Here is a 25218-nt window from a genome sequence, read left to right on the forward strand (position 1 = left end):
CCTGATACGAGGAAATAGTACTGATCCAGAATAGTTATAGACCATGATTTTCAATAATTAAGTATAAACGTTTTTTTTTTAAATATATAGTTTACTTTGTGTTTGTATGTGTGTGTGTGTGTATTATAATATTATACACATTCATTCATAACATATTTTTTATTAAAATAGGTATGTAACGTTTGGTTTATTTCTTTCTCCAATTAAGTTGGCGTAGCGTATAATATAATATATCGAAAGTCTAATTAACCTCAAACAGGCTCGGTCAATAGAAGTAACAAACAGCGGACGCAGCTCCAAGTTACATATAGTATATAAATCGAAGGCATAAAGACTGAACTATACGGAATAAATACCTGTAATATTATAATATTATCGGGTAAATTAACATACCTATTAACAAAAACAAATATTCAGTCATGCTTATATTTATCTAAATCACTCTCGATGAACTGCTTGATGAAGGTCGCTCGTTGCTGTCTCCAGTCTCTCAGTCATTGATCGTACATTGGGATATTCCAACTTTATGGTGAATGTATAGAGATGAAAGTCTGATTGGAGTGGCTCGAATGAATCGAGTGAAGAGTTTATTTACAAACAAATAAATAAACACAACGATAAAATGACAGAGCAAAGTTATGATAGAGTGTCAGTACTAGAATATTAATACAACTTGAACTGACGATGTTAAAGGGTTGAGATTACTGCACGGACTATTTATAATATACAAAATATTCGATAAATTTCGAGTCACTGTTGATGATGTTTGCAATTGGGAAATCTGTTGGCCTTTGCATTATTGCACCTTCGAGCGTTTCAATTAAAAAATGTTACACGTGTAGAATATGCTGACTGTAGATACGAAGATTAGTCTGTTAAATTAAAGTTAAGTAAAACGACCTGTGATTTTTTACGTTTTTGAAATAATATTGTCAAGGCCCGAGGTCATTGACCGCTACACACACACATATATATATATGTCATTGAATTTTAATCTTGGCTGCTTCATGAAGAGGTTTCGTAACGGTTTTTTTTTCTTTCGAGAAATGTATGTATGTTAGTAACTTGCTCAACCAATTAAATACTTACTCAGCCTTAAAACACACATTAAAAAATAACATAATGTGAATTGAAGTGTGAAAGCACACGACTTGTTAGCTGACACATTGATACTCGTCTCTCTGGGTCACATTTGGTTGACGGATATTGTTGGATATTGATAATAATATTATATTGACGTATGTTATTCATTATATTCAAAATTCATGTTAAATATTCATTATAGAATGAACGAATCATGATGTAACCGGGATATTTGCAGTGAATAGTAATATTTGACTAGAAGAATAAACTTATGGATAATAACACACAATTTGGCTTCAGAAGTGGTTTGAGCACTCGCGAAGCACTTTTCAGCTTGAATGTTCTAGTGCAAAGATGCCTAGATGTTAATGTTGATGTTTATATGTGTTTCATCGATTATGAGAAAGCATTCGATACTGTTAGGCATCCTAAACTTCTCGAACTCTTACAGGAGAAAGGCATCGATGCAAGACACATTCAACTGATAGCTAACTTATTTTGGAATCAAACAGCGAATATTAAGATTGAAAACGAAATCAGTGGAGAGGTAAAAATTCGTCGCGGTGTAAGACAGGGGTGCATATTGTCACCTTTGCTATTTAACATGTACTTGGAAGTTATTTTCAAGGAAGCCTTAAAAGTGAATCGGTGGGTATTATGGTTAATGGCAAACATATTAACAATATACGATATGCCGATGATACTGTGCTGATTGCTGATAGTTTAAAGAGTTTACATCAACTGGTAGAAAAGGTTAATGAGGTCAGTAATTCTTATGGTTTAAAAATGAACCTCAAAAAAACAAAACTATTACTAGTATCAAAAACAGCAACACCAGACACCAACACAAATTTTGTCATTAACAGCGAACCAATCGAACGTGGGACCCATTATAAATATTTAGGTACATGGGTCAATGAGAAATGGGACCAGTCTCGAGAAATAAAAACTAAAATTGACATCGCAAGGAGCGCCTTTCTCAAAATGAGACGCCTCCTTAGCAATCTAGACCTTAACCTAGGTCTGAGACTGCGTATGGTACGATATTATGTGCTCTCAATTCTTTTCTGTGGTATGGAAGTATGGACGCTAAACCAAGAGATGTCACGGAGACTTGAAGCTTTCGAGATGTGGCTGTATAGATGCATCCTCAAAATTCCTTGGACTGACCGGGTGACAAATGTTGAAGTTCTCAACCGAATGGGGAAGGACCGAAAAGTACTACGTAGTATCAAAACCAGGAAACTACAATACCTCGGCCACATTATGAGAGGACAAAAATACAGCATTCCCCAACTTGTCATTCAAGGAAAGATCAATGAGAAGCGTAGCAGAGGACGGCGCCGCATTTCGTGGCTTAAGAATTTCTGTGATTGGTACGAGTGCAGCTCCACCGAACTGTTCCGGGTAGCAGACGACAGAGATAAGATCGCCTTGATGGTGGTCGACCTCCGCTAGGGGATGGCACAATAAGAAGAAGATATTATTTGTGATATGTATTTTATATAACCTGCAATCTATTTCCAATGCAAGCTTTTATAAGTGGGATACTTGCATATGAATAAAGCTTTCGTTTGACCCCGCGACATTCAAAGTTCGCGCAGTGGCCCAACAGCTGAACATACAGAGCCCTAATTGCGAAAGCTCAACTTTTTGAACCCCGCCGTAAATTTCACATTACGTATTAATAAATTCAAAGTACTTTAATAATTAATCCAGCCATATAAGTTTAGTATTGTGTCCGATACCTGCTGTATTTTTTCATTGGCCAAAACCAGTTTTATAATCGAGGGGGAGTGTTACGTGGCGCTTGCTAAGATGGACATCTGGCGACGGAATATATAATATGAAATTTATTTAAATATCTGGATAATTTACGATTACAAAAGGGTTTAAAATAAACGGTGCATTTATTCATCACATTTTTAAACAAATATTTTTAGTTCTCTCATAGTCTTAATGTAGTTATTATTTAAATTAAATAAAATCGATATCATTTTCCTGGATACGGTTGTATGAAATGACAATATCTATCTAAAAATATATATTAAAAATGTTTATCAAACGTACTGTCATTAGTATTAATATAATAATATATAATTCTTAATGTTTATAATAAAGCAGTATACTTAGAACAATTTATTATTTCTCCATTTTATCCATTAATGACATATCTACGTTTTATGACTTTAATAATAATACGCAGTAAATAAAGAAATCGTGTTTAACATCTCCTAGCCATAAATTATTGTACATATTTGAAAATACAAAAAAAGTATTTATGTATGTACACATATATAATTGCATAATATTTTTAGCACTACATTATGCCGGGACTACCGCTAGCAGTAGTATTGTGAAACCATATTATTAATAGGTAGTAAGAAAAATAAAATAATCACAAACACCGAGGATTTGATAAAATCACGTAAATCTATTATAATCTCAGAAGCCCTCTGATGAAATGTCAGCGCCTTACGTACTGGACTACGAGGGCTATATAATCACGGAATAGTTTTTCCTTCTCCATTTAAGAATGTATAGAATATTTTACAAAGCATACATGAAACCGGTGCTTACTTATCACACTAAAAAGAAAATTAACTCTCTTATATGGATTGAAGTTATAAAAAATATATTAGTTACTAAAATAATATGATAACGATTAAGAGTGATACACAAAAATACATTTTTACTCACTAAGTTGCAACTTGAAGATTACTTTAATATCATAAATTTTTAAACAATTTTTTAAAAGTTTTTTCAAATATTATTATTTATACCTTCTCAATCACAATAAAAAAAATCTAAATTTTACATTCAGATACGTCAAGTTATTTATCAGTCATCACCTACTTTGGTAAAAAATACTCTTGTTGGCTAATTGTGAGATCAAAACTGTAATTCCGAAATCACGAGATTGATAATTCTGTGTGGGATTCTAATCTCATGTATCTGTGATCAATAATGAAAGTCAATACACATAATAATATTATCACTAAGTTAAAAACTGATCCCGATGCCAATAAATTAGTATCCAGATTTTTTATTACATACATCAATAAGTTGTCTTATATGAAACATTTATTATAAAGTACTCGTTTATCATAAAGTTTGCAAGGAAGCCTCAAAAATTATCTGAAATATAAACTACGGCAAAATATTTAATATAATATACAATATTAAAAAATGAAAAGAAAATATTTATAATTGGTAGTGCATGAAATAGAGACGTATCTAAGCAAAAATGTACATTTTTCCAGAATATGGAAGTATCAAATAAGTATTTACATCAGCCGTAGGTCCCAGAAGGATATGCAATATTTTTATTTGGAAATGTTTTTCATGTATTTACTACATATTTTTTTCCATTTGAGACTGTTTATTACTGAGTTTTATCAACTTGACTTACTACCATTAAATTGAAACATTTGGATTTTTTTGTTATATTTTATTATGACATATGAATTTAATTTATTATACAATTTTTAGAAATCTAATGATAGAAATAGACAGCTAGTCTTAATATTGGGGCATTAACATCATTAAAACCACCGCTGTTTTTTTTAAATTTTATTTAGATGTAAGTATTTGGTTTTTATTAAATTAACACAATTTTTCGAATAGTTCGAAGGAATAAACACGTCGACGAACGGGTACCCAATCTCTATCAAGCTGCAATACTTTCGTGAATTCTGTTAATTGTTTTATAACGTATAGTCCGAGCAAACTTTCACAGAAGGACAACATGCCGTTCCCCATTGGACGAAAATCACTAACGATTGTTTTCTGGCAAACTACAAACGTGATTTTCGTAATTACAAACAATGGTCGCCGAATACGAACTCAAAAGGGGATTCTGCAAGCTGCAATTCGACGCGTAGCGTTAACAGAAGCGAAATTCTCGATGCATCGACACGTAAAGCAGTTGTAAGCATCCGGTCTCAAATTTTAAAGCATGCGTCCATTTATGATATTAATTAAATTATAATATTAATACTACCGAACAACGGTTCTTGATGGAATTAGAATTTAAATTGTAATAAATTTTTGATTGTGAGTAGTTATCTAATGATCTATTATTTAGAGTTTTGACAATTTATACACCTATTGAATGTATTATTAGTAATTAGGTTAGGTTTTTAAAGATACACTTCTTTTGGGGCGTTTGGTAGAGAGTGAAATTGAGAGCTGCGCGCGCACACCGTTACGATAGTGCGTGACGGTACCAAATTAGCTGGAATTAGTCAACGGTATGCAAACGCAAGTTTGATAGTAGAATCGTTCCGTTGCCTAGACAACGAATTTATTATTGTCGGCCATTTGCAATTCCTTACGTAAATAAAGGATTAAACGTCAGACTGACAGTTGTTACTTTAAAAATAAAAGAAACGAGAAATAATTATATAATTTAGTAATATAAGTTTAAGCATATAGAAATAAACCAACGGCGCCAAAATAAGCGGATCTTTTTCTTGAGTGTGTAATTTAATAAGATAATTAAGAGCTAGTCGAAGAATCTAGGTTATCACAAGTTTTGTTTTTGTTTTGGTACGCCAAAAAAGTATAACTTCTAACGCGCGTACATACATAAGTACACACCGTTTTTTTTTACGTAATTTTAATAACTTGTTTGTTATATTTTGTATTGTGATCATTGACTTGATAGAGAGGTGATATAGTTATTATTTATTTTATTGTATTATTTATTAATTATATAAGGTAGAATTAACTGTATTCATTGTTAGTGTGTATTTACCATGGCAAGTGCGCATGTGCCTGCAGTGATGCCGAAAAGCGAAACCCCGGTCGCAAAAAACGATTCAAATGGAATAGTACAAAACTTAAATCCATTAGAATCAATTATTAATTGTCAATTGACTTATAGTAATAAAATAACAACGACGACATGCAACATTAACATTAAGTCGTTGTTTCTACAATCGGGTTGTACACTTTAATAATATAAATAGATCGAAAAAAACCGCCTGAAAATCCACTGTATTAACAAATAAAATTAGATTTGGCCAAAGTAAATTACAGTAATATGAAAAGCAATCAATGTTATTTATAATTATCAAAGAAAAGCATAACTACAATAATTATCAGCTAAACAAAAATATCAATATAAAGTATAATAATATTAATTTAAAATATAAAAAATATGCAGTTTTCGTGAAAATTTCATAATGTAGAATACGTTATTTTTATACAGTGGGAGACATGCGAATAAACATTTTTTTTGTAATAGTGTTTAGATATTTATTTATATTAACAATGCGTATGAATGTATTGCATTCAAATGATAAAAAAACAAAAGTAGGTCTTTTATTATTTTACACATATCTTAATGTGATATAAATGCAAAGCGCTTAGAAACAGTACAAAAATTGTAGTATAATTGATGTGGACAGAAAATCTGACAATATGAAATTCATTCATTCTACGTTGAAATATAATTATGTACGTTTTCATTAATAGAATTCTTTATTCAAGATTGAAAGAATTATTTTCTACTCGATATGTACAATTTGGAATAGCACCAAAAATTTCATATTAGAATATGTCGTACCAAATAAGATTTAAGCCCACCTGTCACTTTCTGTATATAAGAAATTAGTTACTTACTAACCGTGGTAATATTTTGTAATAAAAACGCATCTAATATATTTTTAAAATTACGCCAACAATTCCATTCGGTTCAAGATATTTTCAGTGATATCTCGGAGGCTATTCCAAAAAGTTTAAAGTTAATACTACACATATATACCTACGTAATATTCCATTGTTCGCAAAAATAGCTCACATTTCCCATGTATATGACATAAAAATAAACACAGTCAACAGGATCTCAACACAGGTTAAATGCTTGCTTAATAGAGTTACAAGGATTACTAAGAGTAATTTAACTTTATGTACATATTATTCAGAGTTTATATTCACACGTACAGTGTATTTCGAGATACGAATTACTTGCAAATTTCTGGCTTACTGCATACTATTGTAGATTGCCAAGGTGTATACCTAATGAGTATTATTTTTCTTCAATTTTTGGAGTATCTTATGAAAGTTTTTAATGGTTGTGTTTTAAATAATATGATGTTCTTCTTTTTCTTGGTCGTGCACTCATGGCTGAGGATCGTGACCACATTTAAATTTCGCCATCCTTTGAGCGACCAAGACTTTCCATCCTTCTCGATCTTCCGCTTCTCTCAGGGCAGAATGGATGGTGCCCCCTTTCACTTGGTCGCTCCATCGCGCAGACGCTTTTCCTCTGCTTTGCCTTCCCTGGAGGCTACCCAAAACTACCAATCTCTCCAGGTTGTCCGGTCCGCGTCTGACAATATGTCCAAATAATTGCAGAATTCTTCTCAGACATATCGTCGAGAGCCGTTTCTTTAACTTCAGTCTCTGGATGATTGACTGGTTCATCCTGTACTCCGTCCAAGAAATGCGAAGCATTTGGCGCCAACGCCACATCTCAAAGGCATCAATTGCCTTCCGTTCTCTTGCCTTCAGGGTCCATGACTCAACTCCGTATAGAAATATCGAGAAATAAAATAGTTTTCATCAAATACATAGTCCGAAGCGAAAATGAGAGGCCATGGCTACACTGAATTATTGATGAGATGAAGGAGACTCGTTGGACCTGCATATTATGCAGGCCTAGGAACAGACTGCTGAAGACCAGACGATGGATGAGAATAATCGAATATGGAATTGCTTGATTAGGACAGTAGCGACATTGTAAAAAGAAGTAGATACGTAGACAACTCGTCGCTGTAGGATTGGTTTCCCGAATAGACCAAATATTCAGGAGACGAAAAACAAATTTTATAATCCTATATTTAAATACATGGAGATATTTAAATTGTTATTTTTACAGCATATGAATGATGTATTCATTACCATTACAAAGTAATTTAAAGAAAGGGATGGTTCTCGTCCAATTAGATACAAAAAAACATTCTGCGTTAAGAGGTCGATTTCGACAAAAACGGGTATTCGTGAAACCAATCATATAGCGACGATTACTATTAAAATTATTAATAGTGACAGATTTATTATTGTATCCAACAGAATCATTAAATTAAACTTATAAATTCTTAAAATATAGTTTACTTAGTTCACCCGATGTACCTAACATTTACATTTTTTTGTTCCTATTTTTTTCCTATTACACTGTTTTTTAAGTATTATTAAAATTGTTACTTATTGTAAACTTCTCGAATTTACAACTTGTAATATTAGCTACCCCAAGATGGCCGAGCGGCTTAAGCGTCGGCCTATATAACGTCATGGGTCCCAGGTTCGAATCCTGGGTCTGGCACACTACATTTTTTTCAATTTGTGTATGAGTTAGAGTATGTACCAAATAGGTTGAGCAAGTGGCTGACATCCATTACTCGTTAAAACAAAATCTATTAATACAAACTTCTACTCTACCCATAATAATAATATGATCTTATAGAGATCAAACATGATCGAAAAAAATTTTAATTTCGTTAAATATAAATAAATTTGAGTTTGAGAAGTTCTGTCATGAACTAAGATGATTCTTAACATTCACAAATTTTACCTAGCCATCAATACATAGTGTTTTGTACTTATATTTTTAAAAACATTAATAATAAATCATACTGTAGGTATATTATTATATTTCATTGTTTTTATTGTGTGAGTTGGTACTGTATAGAATGATCGGGTCTTGTAGAGATATATTGTCACTAAATTTAATTCCTACAAACTCGACTGCACGGATAAACTCGCTATAACTCGGATAAGACAGAAAACACGAAAGAATAAGAGTAAAAAAGGATAGAGGCTTTTTCATCTATTTACAGGTGATTTTTACGCGTAGTTAACCGCGCCGTAAGCTTTGAGCGAAGGTTATGAGCTTTTTGCGGAAATGCCTTTCTTTCGGAATCCAATTGAATGGATTCCAGCTCTTTCCACTAAGCTTGTATCGCCGTGACGTGGTGTACTCTAAAAGCCGCCTTCTGCACATATTATATTGTTATATACATTTACTCTTACTTCATTTCTAGCAGTTTGGAGCTAAACTTTACTTACAGAGGTCACCATTATTTATAAGTAAAATTATTAATTAATTGGTATAATTGTTTTACAGGTAACGAAGTGTTCTGCATTGTTGCATTGTTACATTATTATTATTATAGAAATAATAGCATACTATTACTAACAAGTATTTTAATAATACATATTATATATCGTCGTATTAATTTTGTGTTTAACAAAATTAGATAAATTTAAAACCATAAATGCATAAATAAAATAATATATATTATACAATGTTTTTTCATACAATTGAGCATTATTTAATTGTTTCCAATTATTAGGCAATCACAATTGTCCATTTTTGTTTGAAATAATAATTACAGATTAGATTTTTGTTAATCAAGTAAAAATTTAATTTAATTATCCCAAAAATGACCATAATATCAGAGTTATCTAGGTCTATCTCGTACATAATAATATGTGTATCTTTAAATAAAAAAAGTCGAGGAATGCTGGACCGAAATGCACAACAATACAAAGAATTTTACGAATCATGGAATAGTGATATTATATAGTACCTACCGTTGTTTGACTCTGCGTGGCTGATAGAGGGTAGGTAGTCAGGAATCAGCATTTGAAACTACCTAACATAACTCGTCGCCTTTTTTCCCACGCCAAAGTTTTGTTAGGTACTACAATCAATATATGCCTTATATCTCGCGTGAGTACTTAATATTTAATTTCTACGAATACGTGGTTTTAACTAAAATGAAAACAAATCCTACCACATAAACTCTTCTAATGAATATATTAAAATTGTGATGTATTCCTTGTTTTTTATACCTATGCCTATTTAATGTTTAGACAGCAATGCTATAATATAGTGTATTTTATTTAATAAATATATATTTTAATTATAGAATAAGCATCGTTCGATACTAAGTAAATGAATATTAGATAAATGGGCATTGTTCCATAATACTATTATTCTGAATAAATTACTAGATAAATAATTATGTCACTGAGGATAAAATGAGTATAATGTTGTTTTTCTTGGAAAATTATACCTTATATTTATTGAATATCACAAAGAGTAATATTATATAATTTACGAATTTATGAAGTTGATTTACTCAACCCGTATAATTCACTAATCAGTATTTTGTATTAAGTTTTAATAAATACTTCCATGATTAATCTGGCAACTCCTCATATATCTGAGGCAATATATAATAAACTCATCCTCAGATTCATGTATATAAGAAAAACGTTTCAGATTAACGAGTTTCTTTGTAGGAAACAATCTTTTGTTACCTACCGAGAATGCTAGCAGGTAATAGTCGTATACTTTGTGCTAATTTTATTTATTCAGCGCTGCGCGTAGAAAGTAGGCGTAAGATTTTCCGGAACGGCATTTTGGATCGGTTTTCTCGCTACCGGATTACAAAAAGAATTTAATATGGTATCTACTCCACGCGTGAGAGCGACTTCATTGCCATAGTCTCTGAGAAATTTATTGTACAAAGTATTTGACTACATAATGCGGAGGGATTCAATGATCATAATCCTGCACTGGCTTCGCTTTGAGTATTAAGGCTTTCTATGGTGAGAGAATTTGAATGGAAAGTGGTTCTTTAATCAATTGGGTGAAATCCAAAAATACTGTGAGTGTTGAAGAATTTTGTATTCGTTATGGTAAGTGATTGGTATAATATTAAGGTACCTCATATTTTTTTTGTAAGTTGGTAAAGTATATAGTGCTACCTTGTCTAGAATCTGCTGTATAGAATTCGAAGACTTCGATGGGTAAGCCATGCTTAAAGAATAGAACTGCCATCTTTTTTACATGTTCTTTTTCTTTGCGCTACAATTCCGGACCTCCTCTAGTATCCGTTATTATCTAGGTCAATATACAATTACTTCTCGCCGGTTTCGGACACCCAATATCTTTAAATTCAACTCTAAAATGTTCCTACCATTTTTAATGAGGTCAATCCTTTGCGTTTCGGCTACCTATTGTCAGTTTTTTTTCATGCGTCACTAGTTCATCTTATGGCCATGGCTCAGCCATCTAAGACATTTTAACTGATTATATTATGATATGTGGGTTTATATTATACAAAGTGTACTTAATTTCTGTCTACTTGTTACATTATAACTCAGAAAATACTAAAAATATTTAAGAAACTTGTACAGCTTTTCTAGACTACAATACTGGTATAAATTTTCAAACTTTTCATATTGAGATCTTAAAACGTTCCTAAAATTCTCGATACCACATAGATAGCAGTTAGCAGTGGAGTGGTGATTGGTAATAGTATGGGTAGCTTGCGCTTACATTCACCAATTGTGAACTTTTCGAAAATATCAAATTTGCAACAATTTATAACAATTAGGTAAAATGGGCGGTAAAAGGTGAGGTATGGATAGGTCTACATAAAAAAGGATAAAAGCACCGACTCAATATTCATAGAACGGGTATCTAAATCATTTATTTGGAAAAAAACAAATCGAATCACTCTATTTTTTATTCAAGTGGACGAAGAAGTCTCATGCAATCACTAGTTTAAATAATATTAATTTTTCCATACAAAATTGATATGACATTGGTAGGTATACTTACACATGCTTAAGTATACGTTTAATTACCTTTTAATATTATTAAGTAAGTTTAGTAGGTAGGTACCAATAAATTCTAGATATTTTGTTAGCTATTTTCTAAAATGACTTCCAGAAAATAGAACAAAAATACATTTGAAAAGATGTGTCATTGGAAAATAAACTTTTCTACTTTAATCAAATCTAAAAATACCTTTCAACAAAAGTCTCTGTATAACTTTAATCAAACCGAGTAAAACTTGAACAATAGTGCGTACGTACGATGGTCTCGATTTCTCGGAGAAAGTTTTCAAAATGAAATAGATTTTGAGATGCTTCCTCCTGTTGTAATTACGGCCATTGGCAAACAAAATCTTGGTTCACTCATTTACACTTACAATAAGATATTTTAATTAAAGTCTCAATTACGGGGAGAAACCCAAACGACCAGAATAGCAACCCACGGGCGCCACAACATTTGCGTCACATCATAGGGTGGTTTCGGAAGCCCTCGTCCATTTTGACCGAAATTAATTATTACTGGCATACAAAGTCTATTAATTTAGTAGTATTTGATCTAAATTATCTAAGCGTCGGATTTTAAAACTTGTACAGGACATTAAAACCGATGAATTTTGGGGCCACATTTTTGTGTAGCATATTTTAATATCAAATGATATTTACAGACCATTCTTTAAGTTATATTTCTTTTGGGGCGTTTGGTAGAGAGTGAAATTGAGACATTACGAAAGTACGCGACAGTATGAAGTTAGCTGCGAATCAGTCAGGTGTATACAAACGCAAGTTTAGTAGTCGAATTATTCCGTTGCCTAGGCAACGAATTTATTATTGCCGGTCATTTGCAATTCCTTATGTAAACAAACGATTAAATGTCAGAGTGACAGTTATTACTTTAAAAATAAGAACGAGAAATAATTATATAATTTAGTTATATAAGTTAAAGTATATAGAAATACAAATACAAAAATATATAGGCGCTTTAATAAGCGGCCCTTTTTCTTGAGTGTGTAATTTAACAAGATATTTATGAGCTAGTCGAAGAATCTAGGTTATCACGAGTTTTGTTTTTGTTTTGTTACGCCAAAGAAGTATAACTTCTAACACGCGTACATAAGTACACGCACCGATTTTTTTATGTTCTAAGAATATCAAATAGGCCTTCACGGAGTGGTGGTTATATTAACAGATTTTTGGTTTTAGGAGAAATGAATGTTAGCTATTTGCTTAACCTATTAGTTCCATACTCTGAATTCAAACACACATTGAATAACGAAATGTATTTTTTCCAGACCCTGAATTCCTTACCCGCTCGGCCATCATGGGTGTTCCAATTATACCAACCAAATATTTTTTTTCTAATTTTCGTTTATTTATCAAAATATGTTCAATGGATTTTAATATTAAATATACTAGTATTTTCGTCACCATTTTTACTCATACTCATCATGGGTTTCTTGGATCTGAGAATTGTTTGTCGCTTGGAGTAAATTCCATTAGTTATCTAGTCAATTCCATCACTTTCTCACCCAAACTTCTCTGTGTTTGCCTTCTGCCGTTAAGGGGATTTTTGTCTAACGGCGAACAGTGTGTTCGAAAAATCGTATAATAAGACAGTCACTCAGAGGAAGGTTTTTTGATGATGCTCAGGTCATGCAGTATCGAGACATTGGTTTTGTTCCATCCAAAATATCACCGGTTATAATCGCCGGCATTATATCTTCAATACCTCAAGCATTTTTTTTGCTAACTCATAATTTATTGGATAACATGAAAATGGAAAACACCAAAATCTGCACGATGCAGATAAGTAGGTTAATCGGTTCCGAGAAGAAACTACTGCATCTAGATACATCTCATCTCTAATCTGATGACAATATATTTCTAATCTGAGGCGTGACCTTGGCAAGATGTGAATATTGGCAAGTTATCGTTATCTCAAGTTATCGTTGTCGGTCTCTAACTATCATTATTATAATATTGGTTCATTATAATCATCAATTTTTTTTATAGGGCTCCAAAAGTGTAGGCTTAAATACTTTAGTAATGTTCAATATACTTTTCCATCTACAACGTCAGTCGTTTTGAAAACCTTTCGTGAGTCTGCAGGTGGATAAACACGCGCGTCAATATCATTTTACTTCTTACTTCAATTATAGTTTATCAATTTATGGCTACGGCCGTATGTTGTAGCTTAACCACTGGGGAATGCCAAAAGAAATGGCGTATTTCAAAAAAACACTACCTTATTCTTAGGTCAATAATTATTATAAAGCAATTATTATTCGTAAGATATTTATCACACTTGAATGGTCAAAGACATAGCTTATAATAAGTATCTTTAGAATTATCTTCAAATGTGTTAATCTTGCCGATTTTTTGAATAATAAAATGCCTAATTCTTGTCAAATTTGGGATCACAGAGATTATCAATATAATTTTTTATCGTGAATATTTTACTAAAATTATCTTGTCATAAATTATACTTATGGTTTTATAAATGCGTTTAAAAATTAATAAATGTAAAAAATCTTAACACCACTGCACATTCATGTACCGAAATATGACTATATTCTAAAACATTAGAGCGAAAAGTTTAAAAGAATACTATTTTACGAGTATGTAACAAAAATACTTTATGCAGTCATCAAATGTTTAAAATAAAATATATAACGGATAATATGGCGTCAAAATTATATAAATAGATTATCTACAACGTTTAAGGAGTGTCCAGGATCATCGTTTGAACATACAATAAAAACTCAATTTTGACATACGACGAGCATGTCCCCCCTTTGGTCTCCTGTACATTATCAATTGATTGTATTATCAACTGACTAACTTATGTTATGTTTTGTAAAATAAACCCGGGCGACTTACTATTTACTAATCAATACTTTTCTCATAATGATAATATAGTATCGACCTTCATAGTTTAAACTCCTAAGCTTTTCAGTAACGGAATTATTTTGAAACTTTTTTCAAATTTAATTTAGTTCCTAAATAGCAGTATTAGAAACACGTCGTCGTCCGAGAATTGTGATTTTAACGCACAGTGGCTTCGCATTTTAAAAGCTTATTGATATATTTTATGGTTAATAAAAAGTAATTTTCGTCTATTGTTAAATATTTTTTTCGTTTATTATTCTTCCGACGTCTGAAGTCAGTTAAAGCGTAAAACCAATTAGGCTCAATCGGTCCAATTGCCCTAAGTATTATTATAAATATTATAAAATGTCTAAATAACTTCTTGACTATGAAAGCCCAGGTCCTCCACATTTAGTTGAAGTGGTAATTAACGAACAATTATAATGTTATTATAGTTCTATAAATATTAATATATTCATAAATATCTGACATGATTGTTCCTACGCATTCTGTTTCACACGCCTTCAGTTTGGGCAAGGCCTTTTGTTTGTATAAACGTGATTGCTAGTGAAAAGGGAAACTCGTTGTGTTGCTATATTGGGACGAGTGTAAATATTACATTGTTCAAATACACAATTCACTTTATTACAAAAACACACGGTTACTATAACCGAAACTACAATAAAGAGTTTTGCGAGAACCTTCACGAAAGCTGCAAGAGTTAATTGGATATTTGCTATAAGTATTTTAATTAATAAGAACCTTGCTATTATTGTATTACGCTAATGAACCAAACTACGCCCAACTTATGTGTCAAGTATTAGATTTGAGTCGGATTGGTTGATACCCGGGATATGATTAAGTATTGCTGACTTGTTGTATTCAGTGACGTCTCCAGGGAAAGTGCCTCAAACACATCTCAAGTACCGCCCAATTTCATGCTTAGCCTTAAACTGTATGTCAACTTAGTATATTCTGTTTAGTATTACTTATTTTCTTCTATATTTGGATCCTGGTCATAGGCATGCGCATGTAAATAAGTTGCCGTATACGTTATACGTTACATGGTATGAGAGTGCGTCTAAGTAAGTAAATAACATACCATACCAATTAAAATTCTAAATGAAGTACAATGCATAAACTCTACCTATCATGCTTTTAACTAATACGAGGGTGGGTCAATAATTCCTTAGAAAAAAGCATTAAAACAGTTTTTATTTTTGTATTTTTTTTTTATTTCTCAACATAATCTCCTTGGAGCTCAATACACTTGGTTAGACGTTTCTCAATTTTTTTTAAACCGTCAGAAAAATAAGTTTTCGGAAGGTCCTCAAAATAAGCATTTGTCCGATCGATGACTTCTTCATTTGAAAAAAAACGTTGTCCACTTAGCCATTTTTTTAAGTTTGGGAAAAGGAAAAAGTCACTGGGGGCTAAATCTGGCGAATACGGTGGGTGGTCGACCAATTCGAACTTCAATTCTTCAATTTTAGCCATTGATCGTAAACACGTGTGAACACGGGCATTGTCCTGATGAAAGAGGATTTTTTTCCTGTTTAAATGAGGCCGTTTTTCTTCAATTTTGTTTTTTAGCTGGTCCAATAAAGATGCATAATAATCCCCTGTTATTGTTTTTCCTTTTTCCAAATAGTCAACGAAAATAATTTCACGTGCATCCCAAAATACAGTAGCCATAACCTTACCAGCTGATTTCACGGTTTTCGCCTTCTTTGGACATGGTTTGCCTTCGCAATCCACTGCTTTGACTGTTCTTTCGTCTCGGGAGTATAGTGGTGTATCCATGTTTCATCTACAGTCACAAAGCGACGAAAAAAATCATCCGGATTGCGTTGCATGAGCGACAACAGGGCTTTAGAGGCCACCACCCTATTGCGTTTATTGTCGACTGTGAGCAAACGCGGCACCCATCTTGCAGAAATATTTTTCATGCTCAATTTGTCATGTAAAATAGAAATGACGCTACCTTTTGAGATCCCTGTAACCTCAATTATCTCACTCAACTTTAATCTTCGGTCACTTAACACCATATCGTGGATTTTATTGATCATTTCTGGTGTAGTCACCTCTACAGGACGTCCTGAGCGTGGTTCATCCTTTGTTGATGTACGACCACGTTTAAATTCATTTAACCAGTTATAAATAGTTGCAAGTGAAGGAGCAGATATGCCGTGAACTAAATCCAACTCATTTTTTATTTCCTTTGCTGTTAACCCTTTTATATTAAAATGTTTAATAACAGCTCTAAACTCAATTTTCTCCATTTTCCATTTTTCCATTTTCCACAAGCAAATTTTTTTTTAAATGTACGAGAAACACACAACAACCCGACCAATCTGATTGAAACTTCGCAGCATACTGAATCGGTAGTGCCGCTGCATGAAAACAAACCGCTTACAGTACTAGTCGCGCCACCTGTCGGCTTTTCTAAGGACTTATTGACCCACCCTCGTATACAAATGAAAACTATAAATATTAAATGTATACTAATAATATTCTGACATTTAGTGTAGGCTAGGGAATCCAATCCCGAGCCAAAATTCTGATCCCGGGATTTCGGGATTACAATTTGACAATCAATTAATATAAAATTTTTATATTTACATTATTAACATTGATAAAATCGATCAAAAATAAATCTAGTATAATTTATACTATTTAAGACATTTATTTTATAAATTATATGTTAAATTATGTAATATTGTATACGTTATATCTTGGAAATGCATTAGTTTAATAGAGTAAATAATATTGTAATATAAATAATAATATGAATTTAATATGAGATTGCTATTTCTGATAGTAAAGACTTAATGAATGGGTTCGCGAGATTTAAAATAGGAAAGCAAATCATGCTGTACTTATGGCCTTGTCATTTCATAAATCTAATTAGTCAGCCAAATATGAAACTGCCGTAAAACGTATGAGATCATGGTGGAATTACTTTGTTAATAGTGCTAAGGATTGTTTTTTTCCAATCTCTCTCATTTTTATTAATTTATGTAAAAAAATAAAATGAATCGGCAGCTTACATATCGGTATAAATCAAACTTTATTCAAACTCAGTTTATTTCTAATGTAGTTAGTAATTAAAAGTATTTTTTTCTGTTATATTTTTGTTTTTATTTTATTTTCCATAAACATTGATAAACAATCAATCCCGAAAGTTTCGGGACTATGTTTATCAATCCCGGGATTCATAGGTATTGAAAATAGCTCGGGATCCCGGGATTGGAATCCCTGGTGTAGGCACATCTTCTTATTACTGCAGGAGACAATAATTCTTTAACGACGCTTACTATCAAAAATTATATAATTTATCGTCGACTCTAAGCAACAAATAACCTATATTAGTATAATAATAAAGTAAATATTTGCCATAAAATTATTGATCAATAATTAATTAAGACTGATTTATTTAAATTTTAAAAACACATTGTAAAAGTACATAAATCTTAGTTTGTTTCTTTTAACTTCAAGAATCGTGCGGACTGGAAAAACTAAAATACCGGTAATGCTTCTCCAATATTCTAATAATTATAATATCAGTGTTTCTCTACTGTCATTAAATTTTATCTAGTGGTATTTTATTACGTTATTTTTCTCGTATTCTTATTTGTCCGGTGGTTCTTTATCCGGTACAAATCTTGCAATCGATTTTTTACTAACTTCCCGACTACCTAGACATTTGAAACTTTTATAATATATCAGAACACGATGCCAATGCATTTTTTTAATACTGTTAGCCATCTTTAAGTAGAATTGAATTCATTTTCAGTTAATTCTGTTTTGTATGAAAAGTTATTTAGACACTATTATTGGTTGCTAGAGGTCTGGGGTCCTAGCAACTAAACTATTAATATATTACGTGCGTTACGATAGAAATCGATATGACATGTCAAGTACAATTTTTTTTTGATCGTTTAAGCTAGTCAAGTCAAGTTTATATGGTTCAACAGGAATTTTAAAAACGTTGTATTTAAAAGTTCTTTTTATATTATAATTATTTATCTGCTTTCTGAGAGTCTTCTTCACTGTGAATCTGCTAATCCTTAGTGAATATATTCCTCATGTATTTTCATACTGTAGCTTTGATCATACTATTCTTATAGCGTTCTTAGCTTTTATTGTGGAAAATATTACAATTATGTTCTTATATTTGAGATTTAACAAGTCTATTGATCTAAAAGCCTTCTGTTTCTTCGTTTTATTTTGTACATATATGAGAGATACATCTATTATACTCACCCGATTCATGTCATGGCTACATTTAAGACGGTGTCCTTTGTTTACAATCTTTCATCAGTGGTGGAGATGGATGCAATCTTAGCGGTCTAATCCAACTTAATTATATTTTATATTATTAATTATAGTAGCGTATATTTTGTAGAACTATATTATAATATATATTTTAATAGATTTGAGGTATTTCTATGGTATTTCAGTTGTTTATATCGACGGTTGTTTTGGGTACAAACCTATTAACAGAACGAAGATAACTAATCCTAAAAAATGACAGTAAACATTGACGATCAATACATTTTGTCAGAAAGCCAGGATGTTCTCTGTTAAATCATTGTAATTCGCTTTTTGCACACAACATTTGGTATAAGTATGTTATAGTTTTCATTCAACTATTTTTATTAGTATTTATTACACTACAAGGATTTACTAAACTTATAGAGCTATTCACTATTACTTTACAATTGGGAGGGTGGTAACTATGTTCAACTAAATTGCTTCGGGTGTTGATATATTCCACTTGCGTGAGGGTGAGTTTAGGTGTGCGCTTTTTTTATGAATTCTTAAAATAATGGGGTCTCCTTAGTAAAATCAGTATACTTCTTTAAACTTCTATATATTATGTATAATTGTATTTTCACTGTTTTTATATTTTCATTTTTATCGCTTTTATTACCTTTTTTTCTTTTTTATAATAATGTTTCATGTCATGTTGTGAACGCCTTAAACTTTTAATTTGTAATGTTCACAAAATGTTAAAAAAATGAATTTAATCGAATTAAATTTATTAGGTAAACCAGAAAAGCACTCAAGGATAAAAATTAGGTAGGTAGGTACCTACATACAAAATAAACATTATTTTTTACTGTATATTATAATATTGTGAACTTTCACAACAAAAGTTATAACGCAGAAGATATTTGAACTAAGGCTCATATTAAACTATATCCGGATACTGAAGTACCCAGAAACTAGATATGAAGGTACTGGGTTTTTGATGTTAAAGCCACAGTTTAATCCCCACTCAAATCCACGTTTTGGTGTATCCTTGTCTCCCTGTTGGTGTAGAATATTAAAATCTGTAGAAACAAATACTGTCATGTAAAATTAATTGTAATTGTTGTTGTATCTGGTAACCGGACAAAACAGAACAGTGACAAAACAGAACATGACAAAACAGAACATGACAAAACAGAAAATGACAAAACAGAACATGACAAAACAGAACAGTGACAAAACAGAAGAGCCAGGGGAAAAATGAAACATTAATATTTGTGGAAACTATTTAGGTTAGGTTAGGTCATTATTTCGTTGTACCTATACACCCAATCATTTTGAACATATTATATTGATTAAGATGAGATATCCTAAGGTTGCCGGCAACACTATAATATAATATAATGTACCGCAATACTGTATATAATTTGATTAATTATGGCGTATTGAAAATCTATGCTATTAAAAATCTATCAATATAATAGAGATAGGACAATTTCAACATTAAATTGATATTTTTCCTGAAAGTTCATAGTTATATTTATCATTGTTCTGTTTTGTCATTTTCTGTTTTGTCACTATTCTGTTTTGTCATGGAACCATTATGCATATGTGTGAAAAGAGCATATGAGTAGCCATCGTTAACCATCAAATCAAAAGGAGACATAAAAAATCAAATAAAGATCTAAGATGTTATTGATATTTTTGGAGTTTTCTTTACGCATTGATTCAGCGTTGATTGAAGCGGTTGAAATGAGGATGGTGGCATTTTTGTATTCTATTTCAAATTTATAAAGAAAGCTACAACGTCAATTACATCCCTAACTTGAAAGTTTCTCAAAGTCGCAATTTTTCACAATCAGCTCTTTTTATTCTGTGCACATAAATATTTCGTTTCCTCGACAATGCCGGTAAGTTGGCACGGTGAAATATTTTTTGCACGATTTATTCGTAGGCGCTTTTTTATATTTTGCAATGTCAAATATTTCATAATTTGGAAAATACGTGACGGATGTCCCGTATTGTGCTGTGTTCCCCTTTTTTATTTGAATACTGGAATATTTAACATCTGCGTAAACAATGGTAATTGTAGAAGGGAATATTTTAATTAAATTACAACAATATGAAATTCGCTATTTCTATGTTAATTTATACTTGCGAATTGCTTGTTTATTTTTGTTAAATACAATAATATGAAAACCAAGAAACCATCAAGGTTAGAAGGATTATTTTAGAAGACATAATTATTACTTAGAGATATTTAAAAACAATAGTTTCTAATTAAAGAAATAGTTGTAGTCACTACATTAGACATAATTATATTAAAGAAATTTCTAATTAAAAATAAATAAGTACAAAAAATAATCGGTACAATATTTTTTTTCCTGACTGGCAATCACAGTGGCCGTTATCTGATTAAAACCTAATATTATAATTCTTATAATAGAAAAGGAGTGAATTAAACCAAAAAAAGTTTACCAGCAGTTAGTAACAGTTCATTTATGTATTTTTAAAAGGATATTATGTAGGTTGACCCATTAAGTGCATACGTATAAGTACTTATATAAAATATTTATAAATATTTTATTTTTCTATTTTTTTAAATTAATTACTTTAAACCCCATCAGATTATTCCCAGATTAAATGTTCCAATAACTGATAAAAGAATGACAAATTTCGATGAATATGTAACAATTGTTAGCTTAGTATAATATCTCAAAATAATTAACGTAATATTATTTAATACACCTATTATATACTATATTATTTACTATATCGGAGCCATTTACGCGGATAATATAGTTTTTGAATTATAACTTCGACAAACGAACATACAATATTTTTTATTTAATCTTTAATCTTTCTTTTAATCTTTATGGGAAGATAAAATAAGGGTTGAAAAAATAACATACGATATTTACTTATATTAGTCATATTATACAGATTATGTACATTTACAAAAATAATAATTATGAAATACAGCTTTTAGCCCAAACACAGATTGAAAAACAATACGTATTTTCCAGACCAAGGATTCAAACCTGGGACCCATGACAGTAAGCCGCTCGGCCATTGTGGGGCCGTTGATTTTATTATAATTCCTACAATACTTGACAAAATTATAAAAAGTTTTTCAATTTAATTTGGTACTTTTTATTTTGATACATTACATTTAATTAATTAATTTTATTATTAGGGATAGGTACTTTAAAAATATAATATATACATCTTCAGAATCATATGTACATATTAGAAAGATCCTTTAAAATAATTCGACCGACTAATATCTATAGGTATCATACCGAGTGAGTGCTTTAGCAATTAGGCTACTGACTCAAGTACTTCTTATACGTACACATCTTAGAAGTTGTATTTTGTTGTAAATTCTTATTACGAATTAATCAATGTTAACTATTATAAAGTTGTTAATAACGAGAAAATAAAAAAACTTCAACTAAGAATACATATTTAAAAAAACTTATAACATAAATTTATTACTTTCCCATGTTTAAATGGGTATATTTGCGAATTAAAAGTTGAAGCTATAAAATTTGTTTAAACATTGTTTCACACCAAATCAGGAAACTTTTTTATGTATTATATTAAATAAACATACTTTATAAAAACTATTACATAAAATATCTACGTGGGGCATCCTAAATAGGAGTTGAAAGTTCACCACAGCTTTTGAAATGAATATAGATATGAGGAGATTTAAAAAAAAAGGTAGTCAATATGCAAAATAAAAGTTATGATAATACCATAATTTATCTTAACATTCGCAATTAATATTACCAGGTACCACTTGTCCAAATTCTCATACGTCGTACTGTCTTTGTTCTGGTTTTTTAGACTCAATTATTTGCCTGTGAGCTGCCGCACCAGCCTGGCGGAGTCTTTGTAGAGAATCCTGACTTTATCGAGCACGACATTGCTAAACTCATTCATTTGTCAAACGGTGACGCTTATCTCATGGTTCTTCATAATCCATAATGTTTATATTTTTTGATTGCTTGTGTATGTTGCCTAAATGTACAATAGGTTACAGAATGCTATCCCTATTATAATTACCCTTAAATCACTTTGATAACATACTAATTTCTCGATATACCTTTACTGCAATGTCAGCACCTGTCAAATTATTGAGAAGGTAACATTTGTTTTGTTTCATGACGCGATTTAAATAAACAATCGACAATCTCTCAGTTTTTTTAAATTTAGAATTTGCATTAAATTTATACGTATATGTTAATAGATTTTTTCACTGTCTCACTTTCTCTAATAGATTTTCTTATGTTTTTTCTCATACGTTACAAGTAGTTGAAGAAAAAATATTTAAATATATTATGGTAATACTTTATTTCACTTTAATAGTGTGTTGCATATATTTCTATATAGGTAAACATAGATTCAGGATTTTTTAAAACAAATAAGATGATTTAATATCTTTATGGATACGATTGTTTGTAGCCATATCACCGGTTGACAGTAAAGTTAGTAGGTTACCGATATAATATTTGGTTCTGAAGGCGTAGGTTGTGGGTTGACGCGTTTGGTTAATATCTTATCTATTTTGATGTGCGTTTGATCAATAGATTGATTTCATCATCATCAGCCGGGGTCAATCCACTGCTGGATGAAGGCCTCCCCAAGCTTCTTCCAACTCTCTTGGTCCTGTGTCATTCGCTGCGACGTATTTCTACCGAACTTTACCAGTTCGTCAATCCAGCGGCTTTTAGGGCAACCCTGTGGCCGTTTCGTGCCCCTTGGGTACCACTGGATGATGGAATTTGTCCAGCGGCCGTCCTTTCGGCGAGCAATGTGCCCCGCCCATCTCCATTTCAGCTATTTTTCAATGTTTATTACATCGCTTACTCCTGTCTGCTTCCAACCCATTCGTTTCTCTTACGGTCCTTTCGGGTGATGCCCAACATACACCTCTTCATGCCTTACTGTGCGACTCTTAGCCTTTGGACATCTCTCGTGTTGAGGATCCACGTCTCGCAGCTATACATGAGCACAGGTAGCACACATTGGTTGATTGAGTCACTATTGAAGATACTATTCAGACGTCCGAAAGCACTCCATCTCAGCTTTTTTCTTCGAGCAATTTCAACGTGCATGCTTCCATCTATAGGCACCTGCTGTCCGAGTCTGACTTGCTCGAGTTGGGTGCCATTAATACAGATAATCGCAGGGTCCAAAAAAACAGTTCCTCATCAGTTTTGTCTTTCAGACATTTATCTTTAGGCCGACCGTTTGACTGATATCCGCGAGTTCTTGCATTCTACCTTGGAGGTCTTTCGGCTCTTGTGAGAGTATAACAATATCATCTACAAAGTGCAGGTGACTGAGGTGCTCTCTATTAATTGGAACACCTTTTTACTCCTAATAAAGTTTCCTAAATAAGTCCTCAAGAGTGGCGTGAATAGTTTAGGTGAAATGGTATCACCTTGCCGGACACCTTTGTTAACGGGGAATTTACACGACCATTTGTGGAGTTTCACGCATGCTGTGGGATCACTGTATATACTGTTCAATATGTTTATGTAGCGTCTGAAAATTCCTTGGTTGCTAAGGGCATCTATAATTGAGATTTTTTTGATGGAATCAAACGCCTTTTCATAGTCTATAAAACCAAGATATAATGGCAATTTGTATTCCTGGTAGCGCTCTATGATTTCCCAGACGACTTGTAAATGATCCATAGTACTGTAACCTCTTCTGAATCCGGCTTGCTCTCTTGGTTGGTTCTCGTCTAGAACTGTTTCGAGACGGTTTGAGAGTATTTTCGTGAAAACCTTATACAGAATTTGTAGTAGGCTAATTAATTGGTCGATGGTTTTTCAGATCTTCAGTGTCTTTTTTCTTATAGAGAATAATAATGGAAGCATTTTTTTATGACTCAGGGATATTCTCTTTGTGACAAACCGTGAACAGACGTGCGAGCACTTTGCTCACCGTCCTCCCGGCCTGTTTGAGAACATCGATAGTCAGCCCATCTTCTCCCAGGGCTTTCCCACTCTTCATGCACATTATAGCATATTCCACCTCTGTGGTAGTAACCTTGGGAAGAGGATCTCCATATTTTCCGTTCACCAGAAGATCTAAATTGATGTCAGTGTCATCTTAGTATAGAGCGCTGTAAAACTCATCAAAAGTGTCCAGTAAATGATCCCAGTTACGCACGATACTGCGATACTGCGATATCTTGCGCTTTTAGTGTCGTGATATTCCGTCTCTCTATTGATGTATGCTGCTTTTTTTGTGTAAGCTCCTTCCTGATGCAACAATTAATTCTACAAGGTTCATATTGAACTTACGAAGATATTCTCGTATGTTTTTACGTAGAGTTTTGCCCAGCGTGGAGTACTC

Source organism: Rhyacophila brunnea, unplaced genomic scaffold, assembly GCF_057557595.1.
Source record: "Rhyacophila brunnea isolate RB1 unplaced genomic scaffold, BYU_Rbru_1.0 scaffold_8, whole genome shotgun sequence".
Classification (NCBI taxonomy): domain Eukaryota; kingdom Metazoa; phylum Arthropoda; class Insecta; order Trichoptera; family Rhyacophilidae; genus Rhyacophila; species Rhyacophila brunnea.